Source organism: Anser brachyrhynchus (assembly GCF_964034855.1).
Source record: "Anser brachyrhynchus genome assembly, chromosome: 15".
NCBI lineage: Eukaryota > Metazoa > Chordata > Aves > Anseriformes > Anatidae > Anser > Anser brachyrhynchus.
This window is the reverse complement of record NC_137733.1, coordinates 1,719,021-1,734,760: the sequence shown is the minus strand read 5'-3', so window position 1 is coordinate 1,734,760 and position 15,740 is coordinate 1,719,021. Positions and strand designations below refer to the sequence as shown.

Here is a 15,740-nt window from a genome sequence, read left to right as displayed (position 1 = left end):
CAATCATATAGTTGAAGCAACATGGCTCTGTGTCATCTTCCCACCTACTAAAGAATTTACTCGCAGACAAATATTTTACCAGATGTGAACACTTTTTCTACCTTCTGAACTTAATGAGAAAAGAGCATTGTGGATTGTTGTTTGAATACCTAAGTTAAAAGACAATAGACAATTATAAATTGAGAAGGAGTTAATGTCATGTCTGTGCTTCTGTATTGTCTCATTCCTGCATTAGGTGACTAGAAAAAAAACACTGATAATAGTAACATACACTTACAAGCCTCCAGAGTACTTTGTAGAGGGAGCATGCACCTCATGTTCTGCACCTCAAAATATTTGATAGTACTTAAATTGCTACCAATTGAGTTTAGTAATCCAAAGGCTCAAACACTAACCAGCTAAAGCAGGAAATAAGAAGAAAGGGAAATGCCTTTTCTGAAGCTTTTTATGTTTCTCATCATGTAATTGCCTAACCTGCATTGAGAATTGCTGTCACATCTCCCATCTAATTTAAATTTGTTATTCTTGGATTTCTGTTCCTGGGGGGCAATTTTGTTTGTAGTTTCTGTTTGCTTACAGGATTGGAAAAAAACAAAACACTGCCTGTCATAAAACAATTTACCTGAGAGAAAACAATAACACCACTGAGGCGACTGCACAGTTACATTTCTTGATAAATACATGCTTTTTAGTGATTGCTTTTATTTTCACAATTCCTCTCTAAGTCCTTGACAGCCCCTAATTCCAGAGAATAAATTCCCTCTTGCTCCAAAGCAAGAGACATCAGTTAGCCTGATGAAGCCAGTTCTGTTAGCAGTGGGTAATATCACAGAAGAAAGACAAATCCAGAATCAATAATAGCAATAATGTGTTGTTAACAAAATAATACTAAAATGGCAACAAAATTTTTCTTTTGCATTTTTTCCTCAAAGTCTTGAAACCATGATATATTGGTTTTACGTGGTACGGGCTTGGTAGCAGGGGAGTTGCAGGGATGGCCCCTGTGAGAGGAGCCCAGCAGCTGCCCCATGTCAGAGCAGAGCCAGCTCCAGCTGGCTCCAAAGTGACCCGCTGCTGGCCAGAGCTGGGCTGGGAGAGATGCAGGCTGGGCTTCTGGAAGTGCAGAGTGAAGAAAGTGGAAAAAACCCTCTGTGCTACAGCAGCTGGGAGAGAAGGGTGATGAAAGGTGAGAGAACCAGCCCTGCAGACACCCGGGGTAGTGTAGGAAGAGGGCAGGAGGTGCTCCAGGCACCAGAGCGGAGAGATTCCCCTGGGGCCTGTGGAGAGGCCCCTGGTGGAGCAGGCTGTCCCCCTGCAGCCCGTGGGTCCCACACGGAGCAGATCTCCACGCTGCAGCCCGTGGAGGAGCCCCCGGTGGAGCAGGTGGATGTGGCCTGGAGGAGGCTGCGGCCCGTGGAGAGCCCCCGCAGGAGCAGGCCCCAGGCCAGAGCTGCAGCCCATGGAGAGGAGCCCACGCAGGAGCAGGGGGTCTGGGGGGAGCTGCCGCCTGTGGGGGACCCGTGCTGGAGCAGTTTGCTCCTGGGGGATGGACCCCGTGGTACAGAGCCATGTTGGAGCAGTTCCTGAAGAGCTGCTGCCTGTGCGCAGCCCCCGCAGGATCAGGTCGGGAAGGACGGCATCCCGTGGGAGGGACCCCACGTGGAGCAGGGGAAGAGAGTGACTGTGAAGGAGCGGCGGAGATGAAGCTTCATGGGCTGTCCGCAGCCCCCATTCCCCTGTGGCACTCGGGGGGTGGAGGGAAGGTAGATGTTGGATGGGAGGGGAATAAGGTGTTTTTAGATTGCCTTTAGTTCTTACTGCCCTTGTCTGTTGTCAGTAGGCAACAATTTAAATTAATATCCTTTATGCAGAGTTTCTTTTGCCTGTGATGGTAACTGGTGAGCGATCTCCCTGTTGCTGTCTCAGACGAGGAGCTGTTCTTCTCCCCTTTCCTTCTGAGGAGGGGAAGTGAGAGAGCAGCTGTGTGGTGCTTAGCTGCCCATCCTCGTTAAATCACCATACCTGAATCACGATTTTCAAAAGCAAGCAGCTGAACTTGGTTTGTATGGGGCACATTTTAAAGATACGTAGGAGGATAAGGATGAAGATAGGAATGTAACTCTTCTAGGCATAGAAATATTTTGGAATACTGCACAAGCTGTCCTTGAAAAGCAGAGTTAATGGCCTTATTTTCAGAAGTACCCACCTGCTCTCTAAATGCAGCGTTTCTGAGAACTAAACCACTGAATTTGGTTCCTTAGATAAATAGGGACAAGTCTGGACAAACATCAAGCTCTTTTAGAGGTGACTACCATTCAAAATATTTAAATAAGAATCTTAGTATAGTTTATGTTGCTTCATGTATTTTTGAAAAGCTCCTATTGGGCTTAATTGTGCTGGCTAGTGATTTTCCTCTTCTGGCCTTCTCTCAATTTTCTACAGTCTCTACCGCGTGATTTATATGTGCTACTGTATTTTTGTAATTTATTAAATATTCTTTTCTTATTACTGTGCAGATTCTTTCATCTGTACAGTGAATCTTTTAAAATTAGTAGCTTTCCTTGATTATTGTTTTGTAGCACTTGGAGAAATAATAGCGCTGTAACCTGTTCTTACTCATACTTTTCTGTTAAATTCACTCCAGCAATCATATTTTTAGCTTTCTGGAATTGTTTCTTTAAAAGCATGGTATTATAGACTTTATTTTCCTTGCACATAAAAATGCAACAGGATGATTGGTTTTAACTATTACAACTTTTAAGCTGAAAGAGGAATTAGTCTTTATCTCTCAAGGTAATATTTAATATAGATTTCCTAGCACATTGATGCAACCCTTTTCATCTAGGAAATTATCTTCCAGAATAGCACCAGTCTTTTCAGATACACCTTTCATATTGTAGCCCTGCATGTTAATGCATTTTTCTCTGCGTATAAACTATAAATTAAGAATATAGGCTTCCTTTTCTTTTTCTGTTTTTATGGTCTGTAAAAAAGCCATTTGTACTCTATCTCATGACTTATCTGTTATCATACTGAGCGTTCAAGATCATTTTCTTACTATTTTTCAACGAATCAGAGAAAGGTAATTCTATTTTTGATACAGTTTTTGCAAATGCAAGTAACGTGTTTTGGAAATCTCTAGTTTCTGCTTATGAAATGGATGCAGAATCTCTCTCTGTGGTTGTTCTGTAAAGCAACGCCTTTCTCATATTATATATATTTCCATCATGCCTTTTGTATTTTACGACAATGAGAAACAGCAGTTTATATCTAATAAATGTCAGACAGAAGATATGCAAGATTTTCAGTAGCAAGCTGCAGTGAAGTGCATAACCTAAAAGCTGCAATATGGTGTTTGGATTTCACAGGCTGGCAAAGACTGTTAGATATGTCCTGATCCTTTTAGGGTAACATTTTTGTTGGAAATGAAATTGTTCAGGTACTCAACTTGGTCAGTAACCTCAGCCTCCACAGACTATGTTTTTTAATTTATTTATGGTGCCTTTAGAATTAGGAAATTCAAGCTTTGAGAGCTCTCTCTTGCTGAAACAAAACCAGTACAGATAATAAATGTAGGTTATTTATGGATACAATATGAATTCATATCCCCTCAAAAATCATGACCCTTTATAGCCAAGAAATGGTGCCATCTTCCAGCACAGTAGAAATATTTGAAGCTCAGGAACATGTATATCTCATTGACTTCTCTCCACAGCAAAGCCTGATGCCATGGTTTACATATGGGAGCACAGTTGGTGTCGTACTCCACAGGCTGTTAAAGAATGGGGTTGGATTTCAGGGTTGCCAGAAGGATATCTGAGGCCTTTTTGAGGAACTGTCTGAACAGCACTGCTACTAGGGTAGCCCCTATTTTTTTCACTTCGTTGTTGTTGTTTTGTTTTAAACTTGGACTTTTTTTTTCTCAGTTAGTGCTGTTTGGTATTATCACATCCCAACTGTTTTTATTCTTTGCAATAGACGTTTTTAAAAGGCAACTTAAAAATAAAATCTGGCTGCAGTAAGGGAGATATTATCACACATTATTTTTGTATTCTTGTTCAGAATTATTTTGTTGTTTTATTGCTTTTCACAACATTTTTAAATTTTAGAATTCATAACCCATTTTATAAATGATCATCAGAGGATATTAGTCTTACCCATGAAGGACAGATGATACACATTTTTACAGCTTATTAGGCTCGTAGATTTACCCTGAACATATACACAGACTCTGCTTGAAATATTAGCCTCCTACACAGCTACATTCAAATTACTGTGTAGATGGTGCCACTGGGGTTCCTGTTTTGTACGCTGCAACTATTGAGATTCAGTGTGCCAGTGAGGATCCTAATGATAGCTAAGATTCCCAAAACTTTTGGTTTTCATGGCAACCATGCAGTCTGTTGTACAATAACTAGTGCTCTGTCACTTGTTTCAAGTTGAGCTTTGAAAACATTTGGCAGTTGAAAAGCATCGTTTCATGCCTTCTCTCGACAGAGCGTGATATTTTTGCCTGATACATTTTGTTAGCACACAAGATACATCTCTTCCCATGGAATTAATTGGCAGGGGGCTTTCAGTGATATTAATGGCTATGTGATTAGCTTGCTGTTCTTGGCACCATGATAATGAGAGCTTCCTTCAGGGGAACACTCATCTGATCCTCAGCTTGCATGCTCTTCACCTCAGAGGCTTCAGATGAAGCTTATGAAGGTTACAGTCAGAGGTGGAAAAGTGTAATGTCAGCAAGAAAAATACTCATTAGCTGCAAATATTCAATTAGATATCAAGTAGGCAGGGCTGAACACAGTCATTTACAGGGGATATTAGGAGAAGAGGCCTTTCAGAAATACTTCTGTCAAAGGTCTGTTGTTGCCCCCTGTTGCTCTGGACTGCAGTCCCAGAATGGTGCTGGGGCAGGACATTTGATGCTGATGGCATAAAACTGAAGTCTGGGCTCCCTGTAATCCCACAAATAATGTTAATTTATACTGATCCATATCAAACACTGTGCTTTCATCTGCTACTCCAAATGACAATAAGGTCTGAGCTGCTGCCTGCTGAAAGTCACAAGAAGAACCTGAAAACTTTTGGTGGGTTCCAGGTCAGATCTATGATACTCATTTTTGCAGCAGTATTTAGGACACAATTCCAAAAAAAAAACCAACACGGAAATACATGCCTAACTTTAACAACTAAATATGCAACATCTGAATAGGGATGCTGTCTTGAATCACTGTGGCTAAATGTTATGATACTGTTATTAATATGCATTAATTAGAAGCAGTCATCAGTAGATGTGGCTATGCATTGGTAGTTGGTGGAGTGGTGCATGTGGATCCTTAGGTTTTGTAAGTGGGGTGGGCTCTCCAATTGAATGGTGTTCTCATGCACTAATTAAAGGAGCGGTTTGAGAAGGGTAACCTGTGTTTGAGTGGATCTCAGTATAGTGGAGATGTTTCTTGAGATATGTGATGACAAAGGACTCAGATCTATTTCTGCTGTTTTTCTTTTTGCATGCACAACTGCAGCCAATTTATTCAACAGGCGACATCTGGTACATTTCTGTCTTTATGGTACCATAAAAATCTCTGAATGCTTATGGAGAAGTAGTCGTTAGAACTCCTTTGATCTGGGTGAGGAACCAAAGAGCTTAAAACCAGAGAAAAGGAATTAGCTAATTAATTTAATCTGACCTTCTGTGTATCACATGTATGTTGCACTTTACTCAAATATTCTTCTGTAAAGCCTGCATATTTAAATTAGACTGATGGGCTGTAACTTTCAGGGAACTGAATGGTGTACCATATACAGGAAGCAGATGATAGAAACCTCCCTGGTATTTCTGGTAAGGGTGAGATTTGCTGTGGTAGTTACAGTAAATAAAGCATGTTCCACTCTCCCCTGCTTCTGAAAGCATACATAATTCAATAAAAAAGAAAGACAATTACCCCCACACACACCCAAAAAAAAAAAAAAAAAAGAGAAAAAGAAAACAAATGAAACTAGGCATCAAGACAGTAACTTTTCTATACTCCCTTGTAGCAGATGTTCATTCCACCTGGTGTCTCAGCTCCAGTTGTGGCCAAGCACTGACTATCAGGGAAAAAAAGTGAAGGGAAAAAGTCCTGGAGTAACATTTCCCTGCTGTAGTGTCTGCACACTGGGATATACTCTTGGCCTTCTGCAACCTGTCCTGCCACAATATGGGTGTCCATGACTCAGTACCACCAATCATCAGCTCGAACAAGAAATTAGTTCTCAGTAAGAGCTCAGTTACTGCTCCACTGGTCCTTAAAGCAGACACGTTGCAGTGTAACTAACTCTTGTAGCTGCCCTTTTGCTTCCTGCACTTGATCTGACCTACACATTGTCTTGTTTTGCTAAATATGTGTGGTCTAAAGCTTTCAGCAAAATGAAGTAACCTGCTTGGAGACAAACTGCAATGTGAAAGAGTGCATTTGCCTTTTAGCAAACGTAATAGGCATCAAATCAATTATCTCAATAAAGGCTACAGAGCATTTTACTCTACTGTCTGGGGAGCTCCAAGCTTCTGTTGTTGCACGCAACTTTTTGTTGTTTTCAGTGTGGTTGTTTATATAACAGAATAGAGCACTAATTAGGAGTTGTTTGGAATTAAAACACTCAGCCAGGCTGGTGTTTTGGGTGTCAAGTGCAATGAAGGAACAAGAGCAATTGGAGCAGGAAAACTAATTTTAATTTTCAGTGTCTAAGTTGAGCAATTACGAAAGAATTAGATTGGCATGGCCATAACCAAGAAATGTCTATAGGTAACAAATGTCAAGCTTATCCCAGTAACACTAATTTGAGCTAGTTTTTGTGTGCGCTTGTGCTCTTCCTAGCTCCTTCATCCGTAAGTTACAAAACATTGATGGGATGAAGAGGCACAGACTTTCGAAAACATGAGGATTCCTTCAGTCTGAAGATTTGGGAGTTCATGACAAGCTAGTCAAAGTACCTATGTGATTCAGGAGATCAGGTCCCATTCTCCAGTGTAGTACCTGATCACAGCTGCTGCTCTGGAAAATATACAGCCTTTATTGATGTGACAGAAGAGGTAGGGAGGGAGCCAGGAGGTGTGTAGGAGTTAAAAGGAGATTGGGGCAGAACCAGAAATAGATCTAGTTTCTAGACAGTATTATCTTTCAAGCTATAAGTTGCAGGATGGAGTAAGGGGAGATCCAGATCCACTTTTCAGTCTGGGGCTTTAGACCTGCTACTGTCTGCTGCTGTCCCACATTCCTGTTTTACGTATTCTGAGTGCAGTGTGAATTAACAGGACAGGCAGTTACAGACTCTGAATGTGTCACTCTGTTTATACCCTTGCTTGTTATTTACATGATGTTTTGAACAGCTGCCTTGGGAAGAGGCTTTCATGTATGGAATTTCCCACAATACTGTCACTTGAAAGTTTGAAGAGCTGCTGCAGGTATTTTGACAAAACCTATCAACAGGGGAATGCTCAGTGCCATTCAATTCATCTTGCTGTTTCATCTAAGTTTAAAAGAGCGTCAGATAAAGCTGTGTTACTGTGTTGGGGGGGCACTGTCCTGGGACGATGGGTAACTGGGAAGTAGATTAGAAGAAGCTATCTTGGGCAGAGAGACCACAAAATGGCAGAGTTCTCTATTCTTGGTGAAGTCAGGAGGGGGGTGGGAGGGGGCAGTAAAACTGCTACCTTGGACTTCTGGAGGGCAGACGTTGAAATGTTCAGGAACTGTTCAGGGAGAGTCCCTTGGGATGCAGTCCTGAAGGGCAGAGGGGTGGAGGAAGGCTGGATGCTCCTCAAGAAGGAAGCTTTCAAGGCACAGGAGCAGGGTGTCCCCGTGTGCAGCGAGATGAGTCGGCAGGGAGGAAGACCGGCATGGCTGAACAGGGAACTTTTGGTGAGAGTCCGGACGAAAAAGTTTATGTCCGGTGGAAGAAGGGGCAGGCAGCTCAGGGAGAGTACAAGGAAGTTGCCAGCATATGCAGAGAGAAAATCAGGAAGGCTATAAAGCCCAGCATGAGCTCAACCTGGCCACTGTGGTAAAAAACAACAAAAAATATTTTTACTATTATATTTAATAGCTGTGTCTGCCCCGGAGCATATCACCTCAGCGAATGAACAGTTACATATACATATTTTTGGGAAGTTTCCAAGTTGGCAAGTTTGTTACACCTGCATCTATTTAGAGAAACTCAGCATGGTTTCCTTGCTGTTGCCTGGCTTCCTTGAAGAAATTCAGCCTTCATCCCCTTTCCATTCCAAGTCATAATTGTGCCATGCTCCTCATCCCAAATCTGTTCCGGTGTCATGATTGGCTTCAAACATGAGGTGAGCAGTGAAAAAGCTTGTAACTCAATAGCTTTATCTGATATTTTTATTATGTTTCAAAACTTCAAAATATCTTACCTAGTCCCACCCAGATATTTTCAGTTGGAAAGAAATTGATTTTACTAGGTGTTTGTATCTAGGTGGCCCAGTATCATTTAGAATAAGGCATGCTTTGTAAACATATGGTTTTTGCACATAAGTAAACTACAGAATGAAGCCCAAGGAAAATACTTATGGGTGAACTTGTCTGTGCAGTCGTAACCTTAGAATTCGATTAACTCACTCCTGAGTACACTGTCTAGCAGGGCTTCAAAACAAAATCATGTAGTATCCAACTTCTCCTTTGGAATGCAAATTTAAACTTAATTACTAGCAGAACTAACAGAAATGTCTTAAAGTCAATATAGGGTAGCAGAGAAAAAAAATCTGCAGGATGTTTGTCTTAACTCATTAATTATTATTTTTTCATTAAAGAATATGTATCCACAGAACTCTAGAACTTCTGGTGAGTTAATGATCAAGCAATGTCCATTTATTTTAAAATGTCAAGATCAGTTTAACCTCAAGATGGTGCTAGATGGTTAAGTTGGCTGTCACAACAACTCTTGTTTGTCGTTTAAATTTTTACAGAATGAAAAATCATCAATAATGTGTAATTGGTTAATCACCAATAAGGAAGGATAAAGGACTCTTACGGATTAATATGTTTATTGAGTGGAGCAGGACATGAATTGATTTGAAAAGACACTGATAATATCAGTGTCTCAGAATAAAATAGTGCTTGGGAAGAAGCAGAGTACATATAAAAGTCGTTGGAACAACAGTGATAGGAGATGTATAATGTGCAGTGTGACAGTTTACCAAGCCATGAGAACCAGACAGCAGCTTGGGAATAATAGGATTGTACTTCTGGCAAGTTAAAGTAATTGAAATGTATCAGATAATTGGTAAATACTTAAAAGTTCTTGAAGATTTTAAAGAACTGTTAGCTCTTCCATTCAAAATAAATAACATTTAGAAGTACACTAATTATTCCAAATCAAGCAGGTTTTGTGCAAGAAGATGGTTATCCAGTTTTTAAGCTGTAACAGTGCTATGAAAGTGGTAAGTGCAAACACAGAGGGCTTAATAGAACGTATCCATGTACCCATTCATGGATCAACAGGAAAATGAGCTGCACCACGATGTCTGTACCATTATTCTAACAACTTTCTTAGCACAAGCAGCTGTATAGATGGTGTTACAGCAGAATAGAAAACTCAGACTGCTGTTAAGGGTTTTCCCTTCAGTTGTGGCACCAGGTCTGATTTTCTAGTACAGCCAAACTGTGACCAGATGACCGGAAATTCATATTACAGCTTTGTTTTGTTGTGAAACAGTTAAGGGAAAGATTGTCAAAGGAGCTTCTGACCGCGTTGTTGCTGATTATTAAGATCATAATAATAAAAAAAAGTGTTAAGTTTGTATAAACTACTCATAATAAATAAATGTGGTGGTCATTGAAATGGACCTATGGACCTACTCACTCAGGGAAAAAAAAAAACCACAACATTTCCCAACATGAGATATGAGTCTGTTTGAAGATCCTGGATTCTGGGCAAGTCTGCTGTGATCAGTGGGTGTTGGAAAGCAGCAAGTCTCTCTTCCTCACTCAGTTATTTTTATTGTTTCCTTTTCTTTTGTCATTTTTAATGCTTGCTATTTTGGCAACAAGATTTAGTCTTTTAGAAAAGCTGCAAAATGGGAACAATTTATGTGTCAAGTCAATTTATTTTGCACCAGAAAGGCCTTTAAAAAGATGTTTGTTTAATGAATAACCTAATAAATGAATCAGCAAAATAATATGGGAGCTTGGGGATGTGCACAGACAGCTGGCTTTTTATTTCATTTTATTTTTAATTTTGAAATTTTTATTTAGACAGACATTTGTCTTGATATCTTCCAATGTTTTTGTGATTATTTAATGCAAGCAATTACTAATGAAGAGACTGAATCAGCCAAGACAATGTTACGGAAATCTGAAAAACTCTGGCATTGAAAAGGGCTGCTTGATCTCCTGAAATCCTTGGAGATTTGCCACTATGCCTTTGTATTTAAAAAAGAAGACTTTGCTGTCCGTTTCATTTGTAAACCTGGAATGACATAAATCGACACACTGCTGTGTGTACTGCTCAAAGGCTTAATTTCCTTAGTGTTTATGTAATGCATTTCTTGGAGAGAAAGAGTCAGCTAAGTAGAGTGGTTTGGCTTTCTTTAAAAAGTGGGGAAATAGAAACTAGACTGTGTCCTACCCACAGATTTCCATCAGTTACAGATAAAAGTATATATAGCCTAGGAGACAGTGTCCTCTTAAATGATGATCCGAAGGGTAGTGGGGCTTTTCAAGAAGATTTTTCTTGGTCTGGGCAGTTATAAAGAAACTGAAAGTTGATTTAAGGTTTTATTATAGGGGAATGTAATTCTACATCACTCATATTCAGTTTTTAACCAGGGCAAATGTTTTATGTATAATTTTAGAAAGCTGTTCAGAAGGAAATATCACACTGGCCATCCCAGCTATCCAAAAACCTATTTCAAAATATATTTCAAAAGGAAAATAAATGACATTTTATAGAACAGTGGGGAAATCAACATACCATGATTTTTTTTCAGTAAATTCCAGTGTGACATTCCGGCTGACAGGAGAGACCTGGTAATAAAATTTATGCTTACATGGTTCAGGATTAATCAAGGGGAGAGCTAGGGTAAGAGTATTTAGCTAAAAGTCATTTTAAGTCACAAGTACATAAAGATAGATGATTAATTATGTTGTCCACTTTGGGCAATGACTGTGCAGGACAAATTACATTTGAACTCGTCCACACAAGAGTTTAAAAAAAAAAAAAGCATTGAGTGGCAGTTAAAAAAAAAAAATTTTCTTCATCAAATCATGGTGTATTAATACAGGGAAAGGTTCCCTTTAGCTTCATGGAGGAATTTAGTATAAAGTTGTTTATAGGTATTGATCCTGACACAGGAGTCTTCCAGCAACAGTCTCAGAAGTCATCTCGCTGAGATGTAGAGGCTGAATGTTTGCACTGACCTCTGCCACACAAAGATCATAGTCAGCATCTGGATCTCCATATGGAGGATAAAACTTCTTGCATTAAAAAATAAAAGCTTTCCAGCAACTATTTTGGCAGGGACAATCATAAAGATAGTCTTTGAGCATCTTATTACACTGTTAATATATTCCCATCGGGAAGTTAAACTAATTAACTTCTCTCTTATGCATACCTTGGTGATATTTTTACATTTCCCAGGGCACACAACCAATCACAAGAGAAGGAAAGTGTCACCTTCCGATAGATACTCCATGCAGGCACTGGAGGACATTTTTAAAGCAAAATGTTCTGTGTGCTGTTAAGTTTCTTGTTGAGGTAGAACAAGAAATTACGGTCTTTCCTGACATCATTGCTTCAAGTTGGTGGGCATCTCTTCTTCTCCTATTTTCTAACTTTTTTGTTGTGCTCTTGATACGATCATTGCCTATTCTACTTGTGTTCTGTAATAGTCAGGGGAAAAAAAAAAAAAAAGGAATGATTTCAGCATTGAAAGATACAGAGCTACTGGAGAGAGTCCAGCCAAGGACCCCTGAGATGATTAAGGGATGGGAGCATCTATCTGATGAGGAAAGGCTGAGAGAGCTGGGGCCGTTCAGCCAGAAGAGAAGGCTCAGGGGGGAGCCAGGCTCTGCTCAGCGGTGCCCAGGGCCAGGCCCAGAGGCAGTGGGCACAAACCGGAGCACAGGAGGCTCCCTCTGAGCACCAGGAGGCACTTCTGTGCTGTGCGGGTGCCGGAGCCCTGGCCCAGGTTGCCCACAGAGGCTGTGGAGTCTCCTCCTTGGAGATCTCCCAAAGCCACCTGGACACGGGCCTGGGCCCCCTGCTCGGGGTGGCCCTGCTGGGGCAGGGGGAGCAGATAGGTCCAGGGGGGCTCTGGCCTCAGCCACGCTGTGATGCTGTAAGATTGCTGTTCAGTGTTTTGACGTCATCTGTGGCTGTTGTGTAACTGCAGGAGCAAAAGCCCTGGAGCTATTTGGATCTATTTAGTCTTGAACTAATCCTACTAATCTGGTTGCCTTCTTTTTTTTTTTTTTTTTTTTTTTTTTTAAGGTTCCGTTTCTTCAATCTACTTTGGAAATGAGGCCTTTGGAACATCCTTTGGAACAAAACATATTTCAGCAATGAACATTGGTAAAGGGGAGCAGAACATAATTTAGGTGAGTAATGAAGGACAAAACACAATGCCAGTGTCTGTGTGCAAACTCCCGCTGGTGGCAACTTCTGTTACTTATAGCATTCTTCCTATTGCAAGGGAGTGTATCCATTTAAAATTATTGTTGTCAATGTATTTTGGAAACCAACAGTAATGCAGAAGGACAAGGACCATTTTCTGCATCTGCATAGTACTTTTATATGAGATATTTTTGGTGATTTGGAATCTAGAATGGCTTTTCTGTCGGTCAAGGTCATTTTTTGGGGGGTGAGGGTGGGGGGGATTGTCTGATGCACACAGCAAAGCTCTACTGTATTAAATGCAATTCAGCATAATATCCCTAATTTAAGATGTAGACAATTATGACGGATTAACCAGAGATAATAGCTGTGAACCTTATTCTTTATTATCTGGATCAGCAATGTTGGAAGAATAAATGGAAGACATAAATGAAATAATCTGTTGCCGGGCAGTTGAAGAACACACTAAATCACCTGGCTAACCATGAATGAAGATTATGTTTTTCAACTGACAGAAAAAATCATGGTTAAGGTCACTGTAGATTTATTACCCCAAAGGAACATTATTAAAAAATGGGTTGTCTTTATAATACAATTAACTAAAGGAAGCCTCAATATTCAGCTAATTCTTTGTTGCAGGCACAAGAATTTGTACCGGGATTCATTAGACGACAATGTCATCTGATCAAATTGATGGAAATCTATTGAACTGCATGAACTATATGTTTTCAAAAGCACAAATAACAGGGAAGATGTTGCCAGCTTTTCCTTGTCTGACTTTTAGGAAATTCCACAGTTTTATAGCTTTATATTCCAAGGGCAGGATGAGCACAGGTGCTGTTGTTTCTTTTCCCCCAAAGGAAATTTTGTGAGGAAAAGGAATTATGGATGATTTAAGTATGATGTTGCACTTTCTATTTTAAAATTTCTAGAATATTAAATGGATATTAAGTACAATAACTTTTCACATGTTTCATAAAAAAATAGAAACATTCTGAAAAATATTTAAACCATATTGAAATGATTTTCATTTAAAATATGCCTTCATGAAAATCTGTATTTAAAACAAATTTCAATTCCTGTGAGGATATGACTCACACTGAAAAAACTTGGATGAAAAAATGCTACAAGTCCTACTCAAAACTATTCGTCCTCTTAAACATTATCTTCCTGTGGGAGGCCAGTTTGGAAAACTTAGGCCCATATTTATGCCATGTAACTTCAGCAGTTTCCTGAACGTGAAGGAGACTTTTTGCTGAGATGGCCAATGTGGAAAGATGGACAGCTCCAGGGAGCCTGCATCCCAAGTGGCAATGCCTTTTCTCTCCACTGATCAAGGTCTGATCTCCACTGATCCCACTGTATCAAGGTATTGTGTCTCCCAGTGCTTAGAGGATACACAAACCAGAAATATTTGGGTCGGACTGAAGGACCTGTGGTTTATTCCGTGCTGGTAGCCTTAACTGACAAATCTTAGCCATTTTGGTGAAGCTTTAAAGGATCTACCCCTAGCTAGGTATCTTGCTCTGGTCTGTCTAAGGAGGCTCCCTGTTGCCATTTCCAGTGCAATTCAGTCTGGTCAGTTAATTTACACTGTAAAATTGTGTGTCATGAAACTGAAAACTTCTGGTTCAGCCTCTACCTTGGGAATCCCTGGGCAGCTGTAGAAACAACGCAGAAGAAAAGGATTTCATACTGAGTCCTTATTTTCTGTCAGCAAATACATTCAGGATTACCAGGTAATAATTCCAGGCAGATCGAGGAGCTTCATGGATGTTTTGAAGTAATATATATTGCCCACAGATTTTCAACTCAGTGAATTTGAGTGTGTAATAGACTGTGATGAAGCATGCGGGCCTGTCAGTGCCCCTGGAGAGGACTCTGAAGTCATTTTGCACTCTGTGCTGAGCAGGTTCTATTAAGAATAGATCGTGCCAAGCCAAGTCCACAGGAGTTAAATTCCCAACTAGGGTCTGAATCTATTCAGGGTGTTACTAATAATGGAAAGATCATTATCTGCAGCCAAACTCATTTACATTCAGTATTTTGAAAGAAGGGAATTGGGATTAGTTAGGAGAGGACTGTTCTTCCTCCCAGCCAAAGGGGTGAGCACTGGTGTTACCCAAGAGACTTTTTGATTTCCTGTTCTCATGTTTATTGGTTGCCAGCATACATGGATGACATGCAGCTACAGACGTTTCCTTGAAACAAAGCTGTCCTTGAGTGTTTTGACAGCCTCACACACATCATGTTTAGATTTTTAAAATGTATTAGCTGTAGTTCTAAAATCAGCACAGTAGAATTTGCATGAGCACGTGTTTCTACTGGACACTGAATCTTCTGTTAAAATATGGATAGGGATTGATTTTTTTTCCAAGTCATCCCAATACATAGAACAATCAGCATCAAGAAGGTAAGTGGTGATATTAGAAGTATGCAATAATTTGGATACCCAAATGATATAGCAACATGACATAGCAGACAGAAACTGCAGCCTGCAGATGTTTCCAAAGGAGCTGACCTACTCTGAGTGGAGTTTATTGGGCTCAAAGAACACTGAGTGGGTACAATTTTGTGGCTTATATTATATTCAAACTCACACTAGGTGGCAATAATGGACCCCTAAAGGCTTACAATAGGACCTACAGAAAATGGTTGCATTTTCTACTTTGTAAAGTGAGAACCGCCTTTTGCTGTCCTGTTCTGCCTTTCTTACAGATGTGAGTTTTGCTTCCTCCCCATCTATTGTTAGAAGAAAAATCCAAAGTCTGTGGTTTCATTTGCTACAGGAACATCATTGTACACATTTTCTTCAAAGCACTAATCTTAGAACCATCAGGCCTGTTAAATTCTTCTTTCCATGCACTCCTTTCCTATCAGTGGAAATAAAGTATTAGCCTTGGGAAATATTATCTCAGCTCCTGCAGTGGCCACGACTGTTCTGGGGCCTCTGATGCCCTAGAGTGCCAGAGTGATTTTAAATACCATCCACAGTGAGCTAATATTGCCAAAGAGATTTCAAATACCAGCCAGCCTTTGCTATTCACACCCGAGTAGTTTAAAATATCAGCACTAGAGTAGCCTCATAAATTAGCAGCACATAACATCTTTTCATTACAGATGTG

General features: G+C 40.2%; 1 long non-coding RNA gene across 1 annotated transcript; it reads left to right on the top strand.

Annotated features, from left to right (window-relative positions):
• Window positions 1–2,075: 2,075 nt before the first annotated feature.
• LOC308178412 lies at window positions 2,076–14,857 on the top strand. The gene is made up of 3 exons (XR_013939748.1): window positions 2,076–2,304; window positions 12,493–12,599; window positions 13,255–14,857. It is a non-coding gene; the product is annotated as an uncharacterized lncRNA (long non-coding RNA).
• Window positions 14,858–15,740: the final 883 nt, after the last annotated feature.